At 28.4% G+C, this 25,327-nt stretch overlaps 1 protein-coding gene across 1 annotated transcript in view; it reads left to right on the top strand.

Moving 5' to 3' along the window:
- Positions 1 to 25,327, top strand: part of Strn-Mlck (Stretchin-Mlck) — a 599,211-nt gene that overhangs the window by 528,364 nt on the left and 45,520 nt on the right. The gene's annotated exons all lie outside the window — the stretch shown is intronic.

The raw sequence follows: 25,327 nt of genomic DNA on the forward strand, positions 1-25,327 counted from the left end.
GAAGTAGTCAAGCATCGGCTAAATGGACTGGCGGCAAACTAGTATGAGAATATTTTGAAGTTTGTTGATCATTAAGACAACCTAAAATATGGCAGCAAACATAAAAATATTATAGTAGGTTTATTAAAAGAGTTTATTTTTATTATAATATTATCATAATAAAATTTTATGTAATTAAACAATCTTTACTTCAAGATTACTTATTGCTGATGCTGACTGTTTCCTAGACCCTTTTTTACTAATATATAATGATCTCTGAACCAATACTATTATATCAAAGTTATATCAACTATTATATCAACTACTATATCAAAGTTTCAATTTAGTAAATTTGGATTAACTCTATCTACACTGCTATGTAATTTAATTATAAGTAAATTTACCAGTAGCAAAACTGTTAAATTTGCATCTATGTATCCAACCTGTAAAAATATTTGAGACATATCATTTACTAATTTTATTATGTGATTATTAGAATATTTTAAAGTATTGGAATTATAATAAAATAAATGTATATATATAAGAAAAGTAAAACTTAGCTTTCCACCACAGTACAGAATCTAACAATGTTTCTTACTTTATTTTATTGTTTTTCCAATTTTTACATTAAAAGCGCTTCCTCATCATCAGTTAATCAAAAAGGTTTTTTTAAAAAATTACACATTAAAATTAAAATATTAAAATTGTCGCATATATTGTAAAGTATGTTGTCAAAAATAAAAATAAAAATGTTGCCTGTGGCCAACCACACATACAGTACTGTACTCTTAATAGAGTGAATGAGTGGAAATCCTATGAGAAAATGTCCTATGATAATAGTTTTCACTACTTTTGGGGGAATCCTAAAGCTCCTTGATGATCACTAAGCTGACTTCAATCACCAAAAAATTAAAATTAATTGCTTAGGCCATTGGCAATTACTCCAAAAATTATCACCCAGGTTTACCTGGGTTCTGACAACCTTGTAAAGGTTATTGTTTTTTGTACAATTAATGGTTCGTTAAGAAGACCTGTGCATAAGTTATGCCTATTATCAATCTGAAATGATTGATTTAAATTATTTATATAATTAATATTTTTTATTGATTTAATTATTTTCTTATTATTGTTCTTGTAATTTCGTTTGGTTATGTAGCGTTGCTGTCAGAAATGTTAATTAGTACAGAATTTGTAGATATGGCTACTTTAACAACAGCAATTGATCTTGGTCCTATAATGATGTTCCTTTGCTTTTATCTGTTGCATACAGATAAAAGCAAAGCATAATTCTCGAAGAAATATGGGCTCTCTTTCTAAAAGTTTTAATAATAATAATAATAATGGTAATTACCATATTTATATGTTATGTATTAACTTAATCATTACATGTAGGTCTTAAGTTAATATGTTTATTACTAATAACTGTTTCATGTTCCAAGTTATATAAGTTCCTTGTTGTTTGGAATGTTATTTATTTTTAGTTATTATTTTATTTATCTATTTATTATCGTTCTCTAAATTAAAAATAAAATTAGTATTATTTCTTTTTATTTTCCACTGAAGTTCACATATTTTAACTTGCCAAGAAATACGTACTGTAAAATAATTACTTTTTATTTAAGCATTCACAACTACACAAGGTATAATAACCTGGTCATTTATTCCTCTCTTCACCACATTTTGATAGTTTATGGGAAAGCGCAATCAAAAGCGTTAAATTTCATATGTGTTGTGGAACTGGAACAATTAATAAGACAAAGAGAGTCAGTAAAGGCCTCTATAATGACAATTCGCACTGAAGAGTAAAGTACTGTATGTGTGGCTGGTCACAGGCAATATTTTTATTTTATCATGGAGATCGTTTGAACTTTGTCGGTAAGAGGCGATGACGTCAACCAACTATGTTTACAGTTCTAAACATGACCTGACGTAACAGTGAAATAAAAATAGGAAAAAAATAAGTTTGAAAACATATTTCAGTTCAGTTAGATTTGTAATAAAGAATACCTCGAATATTGTTAGGCAACGGTTTTTTTCCCATTTGATGGACTGAAATATGTTATTCTATTCATTTTTTTTAATGTACCTTTACGAATCGCACTGCTAGATAGCAGTACTTGATAGTACTCGGTAGCGTACAAAAACTTGATAATGTCTTGAAATAATAAAATTTAAAACAAAATATACTATTGCTTGTTTTAATAGTAAGTAAATGTTCTTATGTAAATGAAATTACTGAAAATGAATTTTTAATTCCCATCACATCTTTAAAAAAAAAATAAAAGTATTAGTTTACAAGAGATTGTTTTATTAAAAAAGGAAAATTATGGTATAAGGTGAATGATATGACTATTAACAAAAAAAATTGGCTGTGAAACTCAGTCTGTTTGTTTTAGAAGGACATTAAATTCTAATAATAAATCCATAAGATAACAATCAGTAATTCAAAAAAATAAAAGAATAATCTAACAAAATGCAGTGTTATCAAAAAAAAATTACAATGAAATTGTAAACCGTACGTAAAAGTCTTGCAGATATCATTTCTTCTGCTCAAAAAACAAAAATTTCTGTAAAATGAATAAAACTGTTTTTAACAAAATGATACTGATATCAAAAAAGAAAAGACACTACATTTCTATTATCAAAATCTGTTATTAATTTAGAATTTTCTTTAAAAAAAAATACATGTTAAATATATGTAATAGACAATAAATGTATAATAATAGATAATAAACAATGTTTAAGCGTACCGTATAATAAGAAAAATTTATTAGAAAACTCTTATCTGTCCAATTTCATTTATTAAACAATGAATAATACATATGATATTTACAGAATAATACAATTATTATGATTATTCGTTGTTTAATAAATGAAATTGGGCTGGTAAGAATTTTGTAAAACTTTTTCTTTTTTTGCTTAATATATGGAATGCTTAAACATTGTTTATTATCTATTATTGCATATCTATTGTCTATTACATATATTTAACATGTATTTTTTAAGAGAAAATTCTGAATTAATAACAAATTTTGATAATAGAAATGCAGTGTCTTACCTTTTTTGATATCAGTATCGTTTTGTTAAAAACAGTTTTATTCATATTACAGAAATTTTTGTTTTTTGAGTGAAGAAATGATATCTACAATTGTTATTCATTGGATTTTATTTTAATTTTTGACTACATATTTTACAATATATGTAACAATTTTAATATTGTAATTTTAATGTGTAATTTTTTTTTTTAAATTTTGATTAACTGATGATGAAGGAAACCCTCGAAAACACTTTTAATATAAAAATTGAAGAAACAATAAAATAAAGTAAGAAATATTGTTAGATTCTGTATTGCTGGTGGAAAGCTAAGGTTTACTTTTGTCTTTGATATAATTAGTACAGAGGAAGATATTGAGAAATACAATAAAAAAAGAATCAATTTTAAATATATATAAGCATTTTGCCTAGGATCAGCTTGCCTACATGCGTACATGCCTATGATCCATGTTAAATTCTTGTTCAGAATGAATCACAAAATACACAGTTAACTGATCTTCATGGCAAAGCGGAGCATCTTGGCTTCAAATTCTGGTCAAGCATGGCATTTTTCATATTTTGCTGTAAAATTACCATTTTCATATGCCCTTGCACAAGGTTTGAGCTTATGTGGTGAATTAATTTATCAAAAAAAATTTTACAATAAAATTTGAAATGGGTAAAGTTAAAAATAAATAGGATAGGAGCATAATTAAGTGTATTTTCTCAGCCACATTTTATTTCCATTACACAAAAATAGTTCTGTTATGTTATTTGATAGGAATGGATATTGTTATTTTTCAAAAATAAATGATGTTCAGAGAGATAGGTGGAATACTAGTTTATATTAAACCTATCAAAGAAATTCAATTATTGAAAGTCATAATTGAAATTTTAATATTTTAATGCGAGTTTCTTTAGTGACAAAAATTATGTGTTAAATAAAGATTAAGTCATTAACATATGGATACATTGAAGTAAATATTGATAATTATTTATTATTTGACATGATATAATTTGAAGTAAAGAGGTTTTAAACACTTGATATAAAGTTTGTACAAAAAAATATACAAAAAATTATTTCTCAGGTCTACCTTTATTATTTAAATTTCCATAATTTTATAACAGAACACTGATGATTGTAGACAAGGAAAAAGTTAAAATACGTGAAACACATAATTGAAGATCTATGAAGTAATATATATGTTGAGGCCAAAAGACAAGGACATAATAAAAATGCAAATGTTGAATAAAATCCTTCATTTAAGCAAATTTCATTAGTGCTATATAATCAGTTTATAAGAATATTTATTTTATTTTTATTAACATTAATTGTAGAAATTAGAGATGAAATAAAATTTTGTTTAAAAAGTAACAGTAATTACACTATTTTTTTCTTTTTTTCTGAGTTAAACTAATTTACAAAAACATAACAAATATTTAAACAAATATTTAAAGTTGCATTTTAAAACGATTACTATGGATCTTTTTTTTATTACTAGGTTTTAATTATTTTATTATCTAATTTAATGTTTATTTTTTTTAATGTTAATTATATGATTAAAATCGTGTTAAACTTTCCTATTTAAATCACACGTATTCGTTGTTGTATGAGTCATTTTGCCATCTCACTGAATCATAACCTTGTTATATGTTGAAATCTTGATATTAGTAAATATTTGTTGCCTAATGTAGCCATATGTCATGGGAGTTCCTGATTTCTTTTCATATTCATTAGCATAACATTTAAAAATATTGAACTATTCATAGAAATACTACAAAAAATCTGAATAATGAAATTAATTGTTACTTGTTAAAGTTTAGGTTTTCTTTTGTGTTATTATCTGATAAATAAAACAAAGCATCATTGTCATTTTTAATAAATTATTTAGTCATTTAAAAGGTCTTTCATCAATTTATCTAAAATAAAATTGGAGTATTTTTTTTTATAGAAACAATATTATCCTATTGATGACTTTTTTTAGATAATAATGATTAAAAAAAAAAAAAACCATTGAATTTTCTGCATCTCTGTTTAACATAGCACGTACATAAGTAAGTTTTCAAATATTTTCATTAATGTACAACTGCTTGGTTACTTCCTTTTTTTTATCAATGACTAGCATACATTCCCATTCTTGACATGAACTATATATTACATACATTATTATTTGTATACGTCTATACTATTATATAAAGAGGAAGGGGGTTTTTTGTTAAGGATAAACAAAAAACTACCCAACCAATCGCAGCCAAATTATTACACATGTTTCTTGGCATAACTGAGAAGGTTTATAAATACATTTCATGTTGAAAAATCTCTAAAAACATTAAAAACAACAATAAAAAAACACATTAAAAAGATAATGCTTCACTACCTCCATACGTAGAATGTTGACTCTCTACTAGGTGGTGGACATGTTGCGCTAGATTCACTTTACTTAATTACAAGAGCATAAGTTGTCGATAATTGTTAATTATTGACTATTAGACAATTTTAATTCATTTTTTTGATATACGTGTATTAGTTAGGTTCATGCAGTTGTATTCGATTTTTCTGGTAATATGATATATTGGTTCTTAATAGTCGAAAACATTTGAGGAAATCTATGTTGGTATTTATTAAGCAATAAATATTTGATTATTAAAATTTATAAAATTAAATAAATAAAATTAATAAATAATAAGTAAATAATAAGTTAAAATAATCTATGCTTAAAAATTAAATTAAATAATCTGCAAATTAATTGACAACGGACTGCTTCTAGCAGGAGAGAGCATAAAGTAAAGCTTTGCTTTCAGCATGGAGGGAGCCGTGTGCAGGTGTCTGGAGCTGTGTGCACCTGCCTGGTGCTCCATCGCTGGTCCCCAAGCAAATATGACAAACAAACAAACCCATGCACCATCATTTTCTATAGAGAATGATTTTGGCGATATTTGTTCAGTGATAAATGTTTGATTATTCAAATTTATCTATCTATTTTCCATAGTCTCATGTAAACATGATGTAGACATACACCTCACATCTGCAGATTTTCTACTAACATTACAGCTCTTCTGTTTTGGCATGAATTTAGAAAAAGAACTTAACAAATACTGCTAAAATAGAGCTGTAATATTAATAGAAAATCTACAGATGTGAGGTGTATGTCAACATCATGTTTACATGAGACTATGGAAGAGCGTGAGGATCTATTTTACGATGCTATACAATATAGGAAAGCTACTTAAACTTCAGATCTGCTTTTGAATATGATCCTCGTTTGGATTATATTAATAGTAAAGATTTACAAATTGGTGCAATGATTAAAATATGCAATCATTAAATTTTTTTGCAAAAAATGGAAAGATGAAGCACCTGGCATGTGTTGTTCTGGTGGGAAAGTTTCATTTCCTACACTTAATGAGCTTCAAGAATCAATCATCGGTTTAGTTTTAGGATGTTATCCTTTCTCAAAACATTTTCTCGATAATGTTGGAAAATATAACACTTTATTTCAGATTACTCCTTTCAATGCTAAACAAATTGTAGAAGGGAATTTTATACCTACATTTAAAATTCAAGGTCAAGTTTATCATCGCATAGGAAGTTTATTGCCAGCACCTGGTGTCGATCACCAGTTTTTACAAATTTACTTCCTTCCTGATGCTCGTCAAACTTCTCTTCATTCTAATATTGTTCCAAACTTGAAGAAGGAACTAATAACAACACTCCAGCAACAATTGCTGAAACATAATAATTTTATCACAGAATTTAAATGCAATTTTCACAACTCACCTTTGGATAACACGGAAGAGTTTAAATTAATAATTCATTCTGATCGTGTACCTGTTAATCATCATAGGGGTTGCTATAATGCTCCAACATCTAATTAAGTTGCTGTTTTACTGGTCGATGAAGATAAAGGACCTAGACATATAATTTTACATTGTTGTAATGGTCAAATGCAATGTGTGTCTGAGCTTCATCACTCTTATGCTCCTTTACAATATCACGTATGTTTTTTCAAAAACATATTGTTTTAAAACAAGGGTGAAGATGGTTATTATCTAACTATTCTGCTAAATAATAATGAACAAAATAAAATAATTTTCTACATGCAATTTTATGCTTATCAACTTATGGTTCGAGATAACATTGACAATTTTTTTCATTATTACAGAAACGTATTTAATCAATATTGTGTTGACATAATGGACAAAATGATCACTGAAAGATTAGTCTTTATTTGTAATAACCATATAAAATGTAATCATGCACTTGATTACATTCATCTTTGAGATACTGTGCAACAAGTCACCAGTGTTAATGCTTACAACGTGGGTCAAAGTGTCATACTTACCTCATCTTTTACTGGTTCACCACGATATATATGCAAGAGAAATCTCAAGATGCTATTACATACGTGAGTAAACATGGGCATGCAGATTTATTTATAACTTTTACGTGCAGTCCTGAATGGTCAGAAATAAAAAATGAACTATTCACTGGTCAAAAAATCGACTGATAGACACGATATTATGAAGAAACTCCTAGTCCTTATTAACAAAAAGGAAATACTTGGTTCAGTCAACTGCTATGTACTGTGAAAATATATAACATATATATGAAATATATGACATTGTAAACATACTGTCACGGACCATGTGGTGATATAAATTGGTCATCATTATGCATAATAGATGGAAAATGTTAAAATAGTATCCTTAAATGTACATTTGCAACACTCAAACTGCAGATGACGGTTACAACTTATCGCAGGAGAAGTGCAGAGGATGGAGGTCATAACAACTTTAAACATGCAAGGTAACATAATTGATATTAATAATAAATGCATCGTCCCATATTGTCTGTTATGACGTTGATTTAATGCCCACATAAATGTTGAATTTTGCAATTCTTGCAAGTGGTTTGATATATCTGTAAATGTATTACCTATGGTTCAAGCAACTTATTCGGTTGAAAAACAAAGATATGAATTGATTCAGTACATTAATGGTAGATATATAGCATGTCTGAGCTGATTGGTGATTTTTGACTTTCCAATAAATCTATGTTACCCCACTCATTGTTCACTCAGCAGTTCAAGTAGAAAACTATTTGCATAATTATTTCGCTGAAAAAAATTACTAACGAGTTCTTGAAAGTTCACAGAAGACCATTCTTATTGCTTTTTTTGAGCTTTGTCAGTCCGATGACTTCGCTAAGACACTGGTGTATCCTGAAGTTCCTAGATGTTACAGCTATAATAATAATAAGTTTGGCTGAAGAAAGCGCAGAACTGACATCAAAGAATTTCCTGGAATCAAAAAGGATGCTGCTCTGGGTAGAGTATACACAATTTATCCAAATGAAAGTGAATGCTTTCATCTACATATGTTATTGCATAATGTTAAAGGAGGAACTACATCTTTTGATTTCTTGAAAACTGTTGATGGTGTGCTACACCAAACATATAAAGCTGCTTGTGCTGCACTTGGCTCATTGGAAAATGATTATCATTGGAAAGACACACTTGCTGATGCTTCTATCTGTCAGTCTTAACCTAAATTGAAAGAATTATTTGCAATTATATTAGCTTTTTGTCATCCTGCCCAATCTGACGTATTGTGGATAATGTTCCAAAAAGCTTTTTGTAAAGGTATTTTACATCAAATCCGGCTTCAAACTAAGAACATTGAGATTACAATTTCAGATGAAATATTGGATACAGGTCTCATTGAGATTGAAGATATTGTTGTTACGTTAAATGAGAAATACCTATGCGATATTGGTTTATCAACACCAGCATGTGATAATCATGAAGCTATTAATGCTTATGATACAACGTTAAAACTTTTGATGTTAATGAATAGAAAAAGTTTGTAAGCATTAATCTTCCTAAATTAGTACCAGATCAACATCAGGCATTTGATAATATAAATGACAGTGTTGCTGGCAACAACCCAAAGATTTTTTCTTAGATGCTCCTGGAGACACTAGGAAAACGTTTTTAATCAATCTGCTTCTTGCTTAAGCTTGTTCAACTAAAAAAGTTGCAATCAGTGTAGTATGATCAGGAATAGCTGCTACATTTATAAACGGTGGGAGAACTGCACATTCCACTTATAAGTAACCAATTAAGTGTTGCATGTGGGCAAGAATGTGTTTGTTCTATTCATGAGAATGATCCACTTGGACCAGTTATGCAAAATGCTAAACTTATAGTGTGGAATGAATGCACTATGAGTTACTAAGCTCATATTGAAGCCATTGATCGAACCCTTCAGATGTTAGATCGTGCAGTAAATTAATGGATAACTTTCATGTTTGCTGGAGACTTTGGGCAAACATTGCTTGTCATTGCAAGAGCAACTAGGGCTGATATTCTTCAGCCATGCCTTAAATCATCATCCCTATGGAAATTTCTCCTCACTATTAACTTAAGAACTAATATGAAAGTTCATCTTGGGGGTGGTGATGTTAACTTTCTCTTACAACTACTAAACATTGAAAATGGGACTCTTCCTCAAAATGATGGCTACATTTCTGCAGATGAAAACATTGTGGATGATCTCCTTTCCAATATTTATCCAGAAATTAGTAAGCTTTTACAAAAACCATACAAGCGGCTTTGCAAAATATCTATCATAACTCATTGAAATATTTCTGTATTTGAAATTAATAATATGATTTTAGAAAAAATTGAAGGGCAAAGCAAGAAATATCGATCTGTAGGTTCTGTAATCAATACTGAAGATGCAGCCCACTATCCTCCAGAATTCTTGAATTCTCTTAATCCTGTAGGTTTTCCAGCTCATAGTCTCTATCTTAAAATGGGAGTTCTGATTATTTTTCTACGAAACTTTAACTCACCAAGATTATGTAACGGCATGAGGTTGCAAATTAAAATTATGCGAAATCACATCATTGAGGCTACTATTTTGACAGGTCCAGCTGCAGGAAAGCTTGCTTTTATACCCCGCATCCCAATGATTCCAACAGACTTACCATTTAAATTCAAGAGGATGCAATTCCCTATAAAACTTTCATTTGCTATAATAATCAATAACGCACAAGGCCAGACATTCAAACACATTTGCATTGATTTACGATCACTGTTTTTTCATGGACAATTTTATGTTGTACTTTCCAGAACTGGTAATTCAGAAAGTCAGTACATTCTGCTACCAGAAAATCAAAACGCCACAAAAAATATCATATACCTGAAAGTTCTATCAATTTAATACTGTTAGATCATTATCTAACCCATTGGTTAGGTAACCCATTGGTAGCCAACCCATTAGTTGGCTACATTATAATCTCAGGGGAAGCCAAGACAGGGAATGGTATGTGTGTGTGTGTTTATATATATATAAAATAATAAGTTGTAAGTGATCAATGCCCAACAAAAACTACTGAAGATAAATTTGTATACACTTTCTCCTTACAGTGTAAGTTTATACTAAGAAAATCCACATTTAAATTTCAAGTTTAATGGGACACAATATTATTATTTTTTATTTTTATTTTAATTTTTGGGTAACAGATGTACATATCAACTTAATTTTTGGTGTGTGTAATCTTAATATGAATATCTAAACATTGATTTCTACATTTTTTGAAATTCAAAGATTAAAAGTGTTAAAATGGATTTTTGATTTTTTTAACTCCGTTATTTTATTAATTTCTCGGTAACAAATGAAGAAATCAACCTGACTTTTGGTGAGTGTAATCTTCTTGTTAATAAACCAATTTCTAGATTTTTGAAACTCGACCTTGAAAGGGGATGATGAAAGCTAAAAAAAATTTTGAATAATGATTGTAAATTTTTCCAATTCTAACAGTAGTGAACTAGATATTCAGTAGATTCGGGCTTGTGAATACTCTTCACATAAGTATTTAAAAACCATTTTAGGGTTTTTTTAATTCCAATTTTTTATGGGGTGCAAAGGTATATGGCGCTGTGAATCAACCAACACAGCCACTGCCACTGTAACTATATATGTGACTGGCTGCACCTATCTCCAGTTACTTGGGTAAAGAACATAAAATAAAAGTATTGATTGCTATGGGAAACACAAGTAACCATATAGCACAGATGAAGCTGCGATGGGGAGCTAGTATTACCAAATTTTACCAAATATATGTATTTTACCAAATATTACCAAATTTATAAAAATTGCAAATGTATAACTGGGTAAATACATTACGATTGTTAAACAACCCCTATCAGTAGATTAAATAAAAAGAGAAATATTTAAAAAAACTCACATCTACAAAGCACTGATTACAAAGGGTAATTTAATTTTTGTTTAACAAAGTTTAATTTTTTTTGCTATTTTGTAAGTGTTGGTAGATTTATTTATTTTTAAATATCTCTTTTAATACAATTATAATGACTGTTTAACAGATGAAATGCACATCTGTTTATAGAGTTATTTTTAAGCGTTGTTCTTTGTTACTTTATTCAATAATTATTTACCATAGCTCAATTTTGTGACTTTTGAATAAATATGTTTCTAATTAATTTTATACATTTTTATCATAAATATATGTTAATTGTTATATATATTTTATATATAATTCAGTGAATTAACTATTTAATTATGTCTTTAATTTTATTATCCGAGTAGGGAGTCTTTTGCACTCCCTGTCGGAATTAGTTAAATTTTATATAGCTTCCCTTTCTATTATTTTAGCTTTTATATTTTAAAGACTCCATCTGTGATATTAGTTTTGAGTTTTATTTCACTTTTTCAACTTTTGTTTTAACTTAGTTTTAAATTTTTTGTTCTGTAATTTGTATTAGTTTTAAGCCTTATTTAGTTTTATTATTTTAGTGTCATTTTACCTCTTTATTAAAAAAATTCCGGGTGATGATAACGCACAGGCGCTTTTCGCCCAAAAAAAAATTTAATTATCAACATGAACTAGACATCTTTGCTTTTTCTATTTTATAAATATTTATTTACTGGCTCAACAGGCAATTTATCTGAAAAAAATATTTATAAAGCAAGTAATATTGCTGCGTATAATAATTTAATAATATTTATTTACAGACTAAAAATAAGTAAATGACTATATAAATTAAGGAGATTGATTGTTCCTCAGGGTAAGATCTCCTCATTTTTAGTGATTTTTTTTAAAGTTCTGTGATTTAATGTTTAAAAAATCATTCGATTCATTAAACTCAAATAAAAGTTACATAATTACCTAAAAACCAGTTCCTCTGTGTTCTGTTCTTAGTATTAATTGTATTACAAGTAACAATTATATAAAAAAATTGGCCAAAAAAAAATAACAGGCATATCTAAATAGGTACAGTATTGATAAATAACTCCCCTTACTGTAACATTCTAAAAAAGAAAGTATTATATAGTTCAGTTGTTTTTAAAGAATTGATCAAATTTTGACTAAGAGAATATTTTTGTTTTATATCTTTACACATTGTATCGATACATTTTGATAAGTCATACTGGAAAACAATGGTGGCCCTACCATTCCTTTATTCATTTCTTTGCTGATATCGTCTTTCGTCTTTCCTAACTATTTTAAAAGAAAATTGAGAATTTCTCCTTTAATCCATTATAAGTATTTAGGTATTATTGTGATGAGAAGGTAAATATATTTCTATAATTATAATTTTTATTTAATTAACATTTATGATACTCTGTCATTATTTAATACAAAGTAGGTGAATGCAAGATCTACTGTTTACAGAACTGATGGTATTTTATATTGTTCATTTCATAAAAACCTCTACATTTTCATTAAGTGGTTATAAGGTTTTTACTTTTTGTTTATGAAATGCTAGAATGTATTGATATCACCATCACTAATTACTTAATGTTAAACAGTAAAACAAATTTCAATAACAAATTTTTGTTTAAACAAGTTGTTTATCAAGCGTTCCGGTTTCAGTTAGTCAATTGCATTTTATCTTTACTACTATAGTTTTCCAGGATTATCTTAATTTCCATTTTACATTGTTGATGCCAAACTTAAATTACTTACATATTATATAACTTTTACCAAAATATTGTTATTTCATTTGAAAGTTTCCTTTATAAAAAATTACTGCTGTTTAAATGTTGTAATTCTTTTCAGCCAACTATGGATTATGTTTAATACTTTTCTTAACTTCCCTCTCCTTCTTTTCCTGCTGTTACTTTTTAGGTCAATATTTGTATGTTTATAATTTAAAAAAAAGAACTATTCAATTTGGGTTCAATTTATTGAACTGAAAATTTATTTTATTATTTAAAAATGATGATGACTTATTGCAAATATTTCTTGATAAATGCCAGATCAATCAGAAAAATGTACTCAATAAAAATCATTATTAGTGTTGCTGAATTTTTAGTTTTCGTGATACGTTGATATGCACTCATTAAAATTGTTGTTTTTAACTTTTTTTATCTTTTGACAACATAATTAAATTTTATATTTAATCATTATTTAACATTACATGATAAAATTATTTTCTTATCTTTTTCTTCCTACATTTGGTTGAGTTTTTTTAATTATTTACAGTGGGAATTTAACTACTCCTGCTTGGTTTACTGAATGTTGATCGTATTCATTTATATAATGTAATTATATTAAGTTCAATACTTAATTATTAGGATAGTGTTATGATTTGTCGTTTGTTGCTTTAATTCAATGTTGTATTTAGTGGGATTCTTTTACAATCTATTAGCATTACTATTAATGATAAGAAGTTATACTAATGATCAGAACAATACTAATGATGTTTATATATAAGAAATCATTAGTAGTGATTTCTTAGTGTTAACTTGTTTTATACATTTTTTTTTAGCTAGTTTTGCAAGTGGATTTTTGAAATCAGAAAAACAATTTATTACAAGATTTGAAAGATTATAGGTAGATCTTGTCCAGATTAAAAACAAACTCGTTTATTAACTCTTAATTTAGTACTAAATTCAAAAAGTCAGAATTTAAAAAAAAATTAACTGAATGTTTTCTTTTCACTGACTTTTTGAAGACATGCGACTAAAAGTATTACTTTTAGTCGCATGCTGGGATTGTGGGTGAAAATGAATTTTCTTTACATTTTGAGGTACAAGAAGTGTGAAAATATCATTCGCTTAAAATGGGGTTTCTTTTATATATATGGGCATATGTTTAAAATTTTGTGGCTCAAAAGTCTCAAAAACTACTAGTTCAATTTCAGTGATATTTAGATATGATGTAGTAGTTTATACATTTAATAGTTTGCATAAAATTTAATAGTTTGCATAATTTAATAGTTTGCATAAAATTTGATGAAGATTGATCGGGTGGTTCTTGAGTTACACTCAATTTGTGATCAAAAAAATTTGAGCAGGTTAAGTAAGAAGCGTGGTTCATTATCACACTACAAGTTAGAACACTGAGTTTTTAATATGCAAAATCTATTGTTAGCATTACTGTTTGGCATACTCAGGTAGAGTTATTCTGAGGGTGATGATGATTTGGGTATGTGTTTGAAAGGGGCAAAAGGAAACAAAATAAAATAACAAAAAGTCAGTCTACTTGTGCAGGTTGCATAAGATTTTTTTTATCTTTTAATGATTTTTATTTTTAAGATGATTTTTTTAATTTAAAAATAATGAAAAATAATAAAGAATACCGTTTACATTTTTGTTCTATTATTAAAAAAAAAACTATAAATTATTTCCAAAAAAACAACTACCGCTTCATTCAAAACATTACTATTTACAAACTTCAACAGAATGTTTGAATGTTAATTGCTAAAATCGTTAAACTCTTATGGTCCCTGAGTGAAAATCCAGCATCGCCAAAAATAACATCATTTCTGTTCATAATGGGATTAAGGAAAACCATGTAAAAAAATTTATTGTCATTTTAGTTAGACAGCGATCCAAAGATAAAGTTTAGTTTAAACTTATAATTATTAACAATTTAAATGAAACCGATCTGGTGTAACAATGTTCACAACATCCGTAATCTGAAATCTTAGAAATCAACCTTATTAAATTTTTATGATTGAAACAGTCGTATATGTTCACAACAATAAACAGTTTAATCGAATCAATCAAAACAAATTATTATACTGAAAGAAGTATAAATAATTTTTTAATAAATATAAACAAAGTAAAGAGAAATAAACAAGTGGGGAAAAAAATGATTATTGATAAAATAGACGGAGCATACAGGAAAGTTAAGGAGAATTTTGTGTACATAAATTAAAATCTAATATTGTGTTAAATAAAGGTGATACACTGATTTATAATACAAAAGAAAAGGTTGATAGGTGAATGGAATATATTGAAGATTATTCAGAGAAAATGAAATAGAAACCGGTTTCAGCAAGGAAGAAGAGGAACTCAAAGAGGATGAAAAGGGAAATGCAATGCTGAGAACTGAATTTAATAGTACATTAAAAGATTAGAATGGCAGAAAGACTTCTGGGATTGACAGAATACCTGCAGAATTACTGGGCAGTGCAGATGAGGAAGCGATTGATTATAGAAATTGGTGTGTATTTACGAAAAAAGGGAAGTTCCACCAGACTTTGAAAAGTATTATTGTCATGATACCAAAGAAAGCAGGAGCAGATAAATGTGAAGAACACAGAACAGTTAGCTTAACTACTCATGCATCAAAAATCATAACTAGAATTCTGTACAGAAGAGTTGAGAGAAGAATGGAAGAAGTGTTAAGAGAAGATTGATTTGGTTTCACGAAAAGTATAGGAACAAAGGAAGTAATTTCAGCATTCAGATTAATAGTATAAGGAAGATTAAAGAAATTTCAGCACTCAGATTAATAGTATAAGGAAGATTAAAGAAAAACAAACTGACATACATGGGATTTGTAGACTTAGAAAAGGCATTTGCCAACGTAGAGTGGAATAAAATGTTCAGCATTTTAAAAAATTTAGGATTCAAGTATAGAGATAGAAGAGCGATTGCTAACATTTACAGGAACCAAACTGCAACAGTAACAATCGAAGAGCATAAGAAAGAAGCTGTAATAAAAAAGGGAGTTTGACAAGGATGATTCCCTATCTCTGTTACTTTTTAATTTTTACAGATAACTAGCAGTAAATGATGTTAATGAACAATTTATATCCAGAGTAGCAGTGCAAGGTGAAAAGAAAAAGATGCTATGGTTTGCTGATGATATACTAATTCTAGCTGATCGTAAAAAGGTTTAGAAGAAACAATGAAGGGCATGGATGAAACCCTAACCAAGAACTACCGCATGGAAAAACAAACAAGAACAAAATGAAAGTAATAAAATGAAGTGGAAATAATGTAGATGGACCACAGAATATAAAAATAGGAAGAGAAAAAATTATGAAAGTAGACGAATTCTATTGTTTGGGTAGTACAATTACTAAAGATGGACGAAGCAGGAGCAATATAAAATGCCGAATAGCACAGGTGAAATGAGCTTTCAGTCAGAAATATAATTTGCTTACATCAAAAATTAATTTAAACGTCAGGAAAACATTTTTGAAAGTATATGTTTGGTGCATAGCTTTCTATGGAAGTGAAACTTGGATGATCGAAGCACTTGCGAAGAAACTATTATAGGAGAATGTTAAAAATCAGACGGGTGGATAAAGTGACACATGAAGAGATGTTGCAGCAAATTGAAGAAAGAAGCATTTGGAAAAATATATAGTTAAATGAAGAGACAGACTTATAGGCTACATATTAAGGCAACCTAGAATAGTCGCCTTAATATTGGAGAGACAGGTAGAAGGAAAAGATTGTGTAGGCAGGCAACGTTTGGAATATGTAAAACAAATTGTTAGGAATGTGGGATGTAGAGGGTATACTGAAATGAAACGACTAACACTAGATAGGGAATCTTGGAGAGCTGCATCAAACCAGTCAAATGACTGAAGACAAAAGATAAATTAATTTAAAATTAAAATTTGAACTGATTAACATAGATGATATATCAATATTATTTAACTCAAAAAAATCATATGTCGCTAATTCATTTGTTTAATTTTTAGATATAGCTTGTAAATGTTTGTCAATGATTTTACAAAAAAAAAAAAAAAACGTTAAAAATTTTCTTTGTTACTTAGTCTCCAATTTTCTTAACCCTAGCCTAATATATTATTTACTTTTGTGAAATTATCTAAGTAGGCTTAATAATTTGAGAACTGAATTTAAGTAACATTCTTTATTTTCAACGCTATTAATTTATTTAGAGATATTAGCATTTATTGTTTTTATTTATGCATTTTGAACAGCACAAAGAAAGTATAGGTGGCGCTAATAATATATTCTTTAAAGAATATTTTAAGAGGTTGAGTAATGAAATTAAATTTTTTTTATTGAGATAATAACATAGATTTTTATGGTTGTTTTAAATCCAATTGTAATTCGACCATTGTTTTAGTCTTAGTCTGACCTATTAAGCTGAACACAGTGCCATTAATTGAACCCGTACTATTTAAGTAGACAAGTGAATTAATTACATTGATGTATATTATATTATTTTTAACCGAAATTGAATTTATATCTGGTTCATCACAACGTAAAGAATTGATCGTTAACAATAATAATACAATCAGGAGGTTATCAAATTGTAAAAACTACGATAATTATTTAAATTTTAGATTGTAACTGCAGTTTAAAATCGACCAATAAAGATTCAGTTATTTGTCAAATTCATTTGATCATAAGCATTATACAGCACCATTTTAGAAATTTAACCTGCTGCACAGAATTGGTAATATTTTGGGTGATTATGTTGTAAAAATCGATGAGTTTATTCAATTTTTGGAAATATTAAGAGTATTAAGGCTGTTATTTGTTCTAATAACACATTTTGTTGTTTTTCACTTTGTGTACTTTATGCTAATTTATATGATCTTTTATCGATTAGTTTAATGATTTTTTTTTTTGTATTGATTTTGCTTTATTTGAGAAATTCTTTTCAAAGAACCTTACATTTTTTTCCGTTGTTTATTTTCTGTGATTGAATGTCATCGATAACAAAATTTTGTTCTATTTTTAATGTAAAAGAAAAAGGTTTCTGCATTTTAGATGTTTTTAAGTTAAATTTGTATTTTTGATTGGGATTATCTAAAATGACAACAGTTTTTGGTATTTTTTTACTCATTTTTAGTATATTAGAAACATTATTTGTAGTTTAACTTTTTTTTGTCATTTTTATTGTTATTTCTTTTTTATGTGAAAAGACCTACTTGAACCGTGCAAATATCACTTCTTTCCAGCATCTTTTCCCTTCTTCCATGAGATAATTTTTTTTGGCCCAGCTTTGATTTTGCTCATCTGTCCATTTTTTACCGCTTTTTTCCTGCCACAAGAACTTTTAAATTTTAAATTATTCTTTGGTGATTATCGCTACAGTCTTTATTCTGCTTTCAAGCAGAATAAAGCCTTCTTTATTTCATTTTTTATTTAATTTCTTATGTACGAGTAAACTGTTTTGTGATTTTCTACCGATGCTGATATTTCAACAAACTAAATGACCTTCTAGTTTTAGATTTTAAGTAAAGTTTTGTTTTTTTATTTTTTGAAAACCGTTTAGCAGCTCTTTTTCTAGTTTATTTTTAACGTGATTAATTTTGAAAAAAATTTTACGATTTCAGTACGAAGTACTATACATAATACTACATCAGATAAAAAATTAATTAATATAAACTATATCAGTTTACAGGTTACTGCTCTGAAATATTTTTTATTTTAATATTATGACTAATTCATTCATACAAGTAACTTTTTATCTATGCTATCTTGGTGTCAGGGAAGTAGTGTTTTTACCCCCAAATTTTTTTTTCGTGAAATTTTTCAAATTAACTAATATTTATTACTTCCTTGTAGGAAGTAAAGGAAATATTGTGATCTTGAAAAATTTCGGTTTTCAGATTTCAACGGAAATATCCATTTTCACCATCCTTGAATTCATTTCGAATAGTTTCGGGGTACGTCTGTACGTACGTATGTATCTCACATAACTCAAAAACGATTAGCCGTAGAATGTTGAAATTTTGGATTTAGGATTGTTGTAACATCTAGTTGTGCACCTCCCCTTTTGATTGTAATCGAGTGAACCAAAAGTGTTCAAAAAGCCCAAAATCCAAAAAAAATTGGATTTTGAACTCTTTCTTAATTGCAGTAATAAGCCCTGATTGAGAGAATTTCAACGATACATTATAAGTACCTATTTTCATCGGTTCAGAGTTATAGCCAAATAAAATTTTAATTAATGAACTATTTGAATCTTACAAGGGAAGGCACATCGATTCGAATCAGACTTCATCCCCTTTTTTTATTTGTTATTTTTAAATTTAAATATATTGATTTAATAACCCGTTATTTAAAAAAAAATTATTATAAATAATAATTCAATAAAAACAATAATAAAAAAAGTCATAAGTAGTGAAATAAAATTTTATTCACCTTTAAAAATCTCTATATGTAATTTAGTAGACGTTATTACATACGTGTATACGTCATAGATTTGGTGAAACATCTGATTATTTAATATTAATTGAAAATTATAATTTAGATTCGTATTATTTTTTTATTTTTTAGTTCGATTTTAATTATTTTGGAATTTCTGTTTAACTTTATCTACATTAAAGTTAACTACAGAGCGACTGAAAAATAGACTCTCACAAAAGAGCAACGTACACACTGAGGCATACCTGCCCGATCTCTAATAAATTTGCAAAAAATTCTTATCATTTAGTTCATTACTCCTCTTATATTGTCGAAAAATATTCTTCCTAAGTCACAGTTGATCGTCATTTCCTTTATTTATTTTTTGTTCCCGATCATTTAATCGCTCTTTGCTTTGATATAATTCTTCTGAAATAATTTGCGTACACGTTCTTTAGTTTTCAAATTTTCTCTCTCGTTATATTCATCGTCCTTTCTTAATATTTTTATTTCGGCGGTCTTGCGTATTAAATATAAATTGCCCAGAAACATTCGACGAATCCTGGGGAACGATAAGGAAATTTAAACCGGTTGTTGTTATTTCTCAAGGCCGTCCGTTTATACTCTGATTTTTAATTTACAGTAGTCCTTATCGGCTGTTCATTGTAGTTGCCGTGTAGCAGTCGGAAGTTTTATTATTCTAATTAAGATTTAAAATATGATATCTGTTCGTTTATTGCAACAAATGTGTCACGTCCGGCGATGATAACGCCGAAGCGTTTTTCGCCCAGAAAAAAACAAAATAACTAACAGAGTATGTACGTACATTGAAAGCCGCTGATCAAGAATGAAGCTTCGTGAAAAATAAAAACAGCGAAAAAATATTCTTCTATTGTTGGATACTTGTCGTTTGAAATTTTGCGGAGTTTATGATTAGTCGACTAGCCGCACAATTTCTGTTTCACAATTAGTTTCTTATCGCAAGAATTTAGAACCGTAACGTTAGTGTCGTAAATTAAGAAAAGGAAACGGCCTACAACCGAATAATAAAAGCAGTGCAGAAATATTTTTCTGCTGTTAAACTTTTCAAACTTGCCCGTTGAAATTTTGCCGATTTTTACGATAGTTTATTATCGCAATTCCTTATCTCGAAAGAAAATCGATCGTAGGATCAGTATCGCAAATTAAGGAAAAAATACCCTACAAAACATCGTATAAAAGATCTATAGAAATGCAGGAATTTGTTGTTTCAAGTTACAAGTGCGGGGAATGTAAACCAGTATTCTTCCCGTTCAAAAAAAAGAAGATAATCTTTCCAAGATTTAGAAAAAGATTTAGTGGAACACATCTCGGCTTGGAAAAAGTGCCGGAACGCCGTTCCGGCTCCAATACGTGTCTGCTTGGTGTTGAAATTTTGAATTAAAAACCGAAAAACCAGCTTTATTTGCCGACAAAGGCCTATTCAAAATCGTTTTACGTTGTATAAAATAAATAAATAAAAAAGTACAACGGAAAATCTATTTAATATTATAATAATAAAATTGCACAAAACATACAAATTATAAATAGTAATATAACTTTACTTCTGTGAATTAGTGTACATTCTTGATAATATTATCGTTTGTCGGTTTTCTTTTATTTACAGCATTTTGTTGTAATTAGTGCTTGTACGGTTAATGTAATTAGAATTTCCATATAATTTATTAAACACGCCCGAGCGATGAAATTCATAAATTACAATTTTACAGTTTGTTTGCTTACAGGTAAACGAACATAAAATAACATTTTAATAGATTTAATCGTTTCTTTTTTCTTCAGTTGTATTACTAAATCGAATTACTTCTCTGAAAAAAAAGGTAAAGCCAGATCTTTGATGGATTTTTATTTGAGAATTTAAAAATTTGTTCAAACTGTTTTAAGATAAGACGGTTGTTATAAAGGGTATTTAAACGTTGTTTACTAGGGAAATTTTCTTACCTATATTAAAATTCGGTTCTTCAATAGAGTCCTCTACTTTGCAGAAAAAAAGAAAGATTAATTAGAAACATTAATAAAATACAAGTGAATCGTCAGAAATGTGCAAAGAAATAAAAGAGTCTATGACAAATACAGTAAAGAAGGATACGATAAAGATACGAACGGAAGTTAAGAAAGTATGTCAGGAGGGCTTGTATAGGTAGGAACGTTTACGGAAGCGTTTGATTCATCTAATCGGCAAAACCGATGTTAGAATTACCGGATGTAATTGATGTAATAAAAGTATTAAACTTTATTGTTAATATGAGTTTTGTTAAATCTACATATATTAAACTGCACATAATCATAACATTCTTAATTACATGACGTAATTAATTTTTATTTTACTTAAATGTTGTCAGTACTCGCATAAAATTAGAAGTACTTTCATTTTTTCACGTTGTTGAATATAACAAAATTCGGTGGAGCTTCATCTGCTCGGAGAATATGAAATATTCTACTGTGAAATATTTTAGTTGTTTCAACCGCGTTATAAATTATTACGGCAACAATTATGAATCATTCAGACAAGTGTATATGCGATATCCTTGAAACGTTTAATCGATGTTGATTGACGATAATATAATAAGCGATTAGAAAATGCCATTTAGTTAAAGCTTAGTAGTTTTATTAGTTTTGTAGAAATTAATTTCATATTCTACGTAAAGTTAAATGTTTTTTGTGTATTTCTACTAATTTTGATTACATTTATACCAGGCGTAATACCTACCGGTTGGATTAAAGTAAACCGTTCTTTAATTTTAAAATATTGACAAGTAGACTATGCTTATGATTTTGTTTTAATTTTGTTTTTTAATTTATCCTTTTAAGCTTTTAAATGTATTTTCACTTTTAATTTTGTACTTGTTTTGCGACTGTTTCTTTAGCTCACTTATTTTTCTGCTGCCAAATAGGTATTTTACACCCGTTTTAATTTTTTTTGTACATTTTGGTGGGGGTCCCTTTAAATTGATATTTCTTTACTTTAATAGCGATAAAATTTTCACGTGAAAAGTACATTAGAAGTCAAACGGTTGTTTTAATTACAGCATTTTTTGAAAAGAGGTTGTGACAATCGTAGCGTTTCCGATTGTTCAGCCGTAAATTCAACAAAAAATAAAATTATTTATAAAATACAAAAATAACAAATAATAGTACTAAAATGTTACAAATAATTATATTTTTATTTATTAACTAACGTAAAATTATTTACAATAAATAATTATTTTTGAAGCGGGTGCAGGCCGACACAAATTAAACTTAAAATTACGTAAAGTTATTATCTGAACCGACCGTTAGGTGGCTAAACGGGATTCCCGCATGTAAAATAGGATCTCAAGAGCATAACATTTAACTAATAATATAAATCGCAACCGCTCCTTTAAAGGTTAAATGTTGAAAGTTATTTTAATTTCGACTTAAAATTATTTTAAGCAACATTATTTAAGCGTATGTAAGCGGCAAAATTAAGTTATTAAATCGGTAGTAATAAACTCATCAGTACTACATACGCGTAGAAAGAAAAGGATACGTTGCAGAGAGGATGATTAAATTGTATTGTAACGGGTGAAAGGTCGGTTCTGAAGCTATGACAAAGCCAAGGAGAGATTGCGTAAATGCGCTTCGCTCGCAACTCTAAGGTTAATCCCGTCTTCGTCAATCATCTACTCTCGATCGTGACCGCCAGAAGGAGTTATCATTGTCTCGTTTCGTTTCGAACGCTTCACGTTAACGTATATATTTCCTAAGTCGTGATGTACGTGCTCGTTATGCGGTGTAAACTTTTAAGAAGCTAACCTGTCAGATATATAGCAGGAAAAGCGAATACGTTACGCATCATCGTTTCTCTGACAAAACATCTAACCCTCCTTCGTTATAACCAACTCCTTAACAACTTATATCTTTAATCTGAGGATTCGACAAATTTTGATCGCCTACGTGGACTTGGTCAACGTATTGCGACATAAATACAAAAGTTTACGCAGAACCAGAATTTGTAATAATGAGATTTAAACCGATATTTTCTGGAAATCTTCTTCTCTCGGATGTCAAGCTAATATCTGGATTCCAGTTTTCATTATAATAAGTACTTTTTTGATGTTTTTTAGCCTTTTTCCTAAGCTTTAGGTTAAACAGCGTCTGAAAACCTAAAGCTTAGGAAGAAGCTGTTTAGCAAACGATCGGGCGCAAATATTATAATATTGTTTGTTATTATATTATTTCCCGTTTCTTCTAGACGTAGTTTTTTTTTTATAACCGAGACAAAATTCCTTTTACTATATTTACAGTCCTATCACAGTAATGTAACATTGTTTAGCTCTAGACCTATGCTGTAACAAGGACAGTAATCGGTCAAAAATGGGGTATGGGATTTTTCCATTTCTCGTCTTTCGCGACCGAGGGATCTCGAAAAACAAAAAAAGGTAGCGGGGTAATATTCGTAGGTGTTTGAAGCTTAATAAAGTGTTATTGGATAAACCGAATTTGATGAAATTTGGCACAGAGATTCACGTATATGAGGCTGACGGTAAAAGTTTGAGGTAAATATTTGCAAAGGTTGGGGTAGATAATTCTTTGGGGTCAATTTTCTCAAAATTTTGCAGACATAACCTTACATTATAAAGCTCAGTACATGCGTACGCGTACATCTTACCGATTTAAAAAAGTTTGCTATTTTTAAAAATCGAGAAAAAGCAGTATTTTTATATATTGCATATTTTTTTACAGAATTTTTTTTATGTCTTCTAAGCATAGAAGAAATAGTGCAAGCGACCAAAAAAAAAAAAATAAAAATACTTTGGGACAATATTGGAGGTAGGGAAACCGATCAGTTTAAACATTTTAAATTACTTTACTTTTTTCGTGTATCGTTATTTTCCATTATAGCATAAGAATAAATAACCGATGCCAGGAAAGTATAACGACTTTGTAGTCGGTTTTTGTTAAATTTAAATATATTAAACCGACCAGGCAGTTACGAGACGGTGTTTTTTAACTTTTTTTAAAATTTCGTTAAACAAAAAATTAAAATTTATTATTACAACGTAATGACGTATCGTAAATTAATACGCGATTTGATTCGGGCTTCATTCAGTTTTACGCGCTAAAATTTTTTATTTCGAATAATATAAAAACAGTTTGAAATCGGTGGGAGGTAGTCTGCTGTAGATGTCATCAACCTATATGACAGATAGTAATGACGTCACTAACAACAGATGACTTCGTATACGAAAAGTCTTTATCGCTTTAAACAGTTCATAAATAGTAGTCGTTCAGTTATACATTCTTCGTTAAATATGTGTTAGAAAACAAACAGCAGCAGGTGTTTTGTTACAATTTGAATTAAAAGTATTATACTTCGTTTCTTTTTTACGGCAGTTTTTTAAATTTTATTATTGATTTTTCGTCTTTAGATTGAGATAAAAAAAAAACGTAAATGATTCAAGTTAATGTTTAATTGTTACCTGATAATATTATAAGAAAAATTAAAATTACGCGCTTAAATAATACAAACGTGTATTATTTATTACGTACCTTGATTAGAGATTTTTTTAAGTTAGTTTACAGTTTCGTTTTAAATTGTAAAAATTCGTGCTTAAAAATAGTTGTTTGTTATCTATCTTTAAGAATTTACGACGTGAACCGTTAAAAATGGAAGCGCTCGAAGGTATTTATTTTTTTATTTTTATAATTAGAGATTTATTTTTTTTAATTCTACACTGAAATTAACGATAAAATGTAAGTAAAACTACATTTTGCCCGAGCGTAAGTAACAAAATAATAATATTCAATAGTAGTTTATTTTGAAAAATATTTTATTTTTCATAAATTAAATGTGCTAAGGATGGTTTTAATTTCACCAATTCCATCAGTTAGTTTTATTTATTACTTAGCAGTGAGAAGTATAAAACGAGGA

Source organism: Lycorma delicatula, chromosome 8, assembly GCF_047948215.1.
Source record: "Lycorma delicatula isolate Av1 chromosome 8, ASM4794821v1, whole genome shotgun sequence".
NCBI classification, from domain to species: domain Eukaryota; kingdom Metazoa; phylum Arthropoda; class Insecta; order Hemiptera; family Fulgoridae; genus Lycorma; species Lycorma delicatula.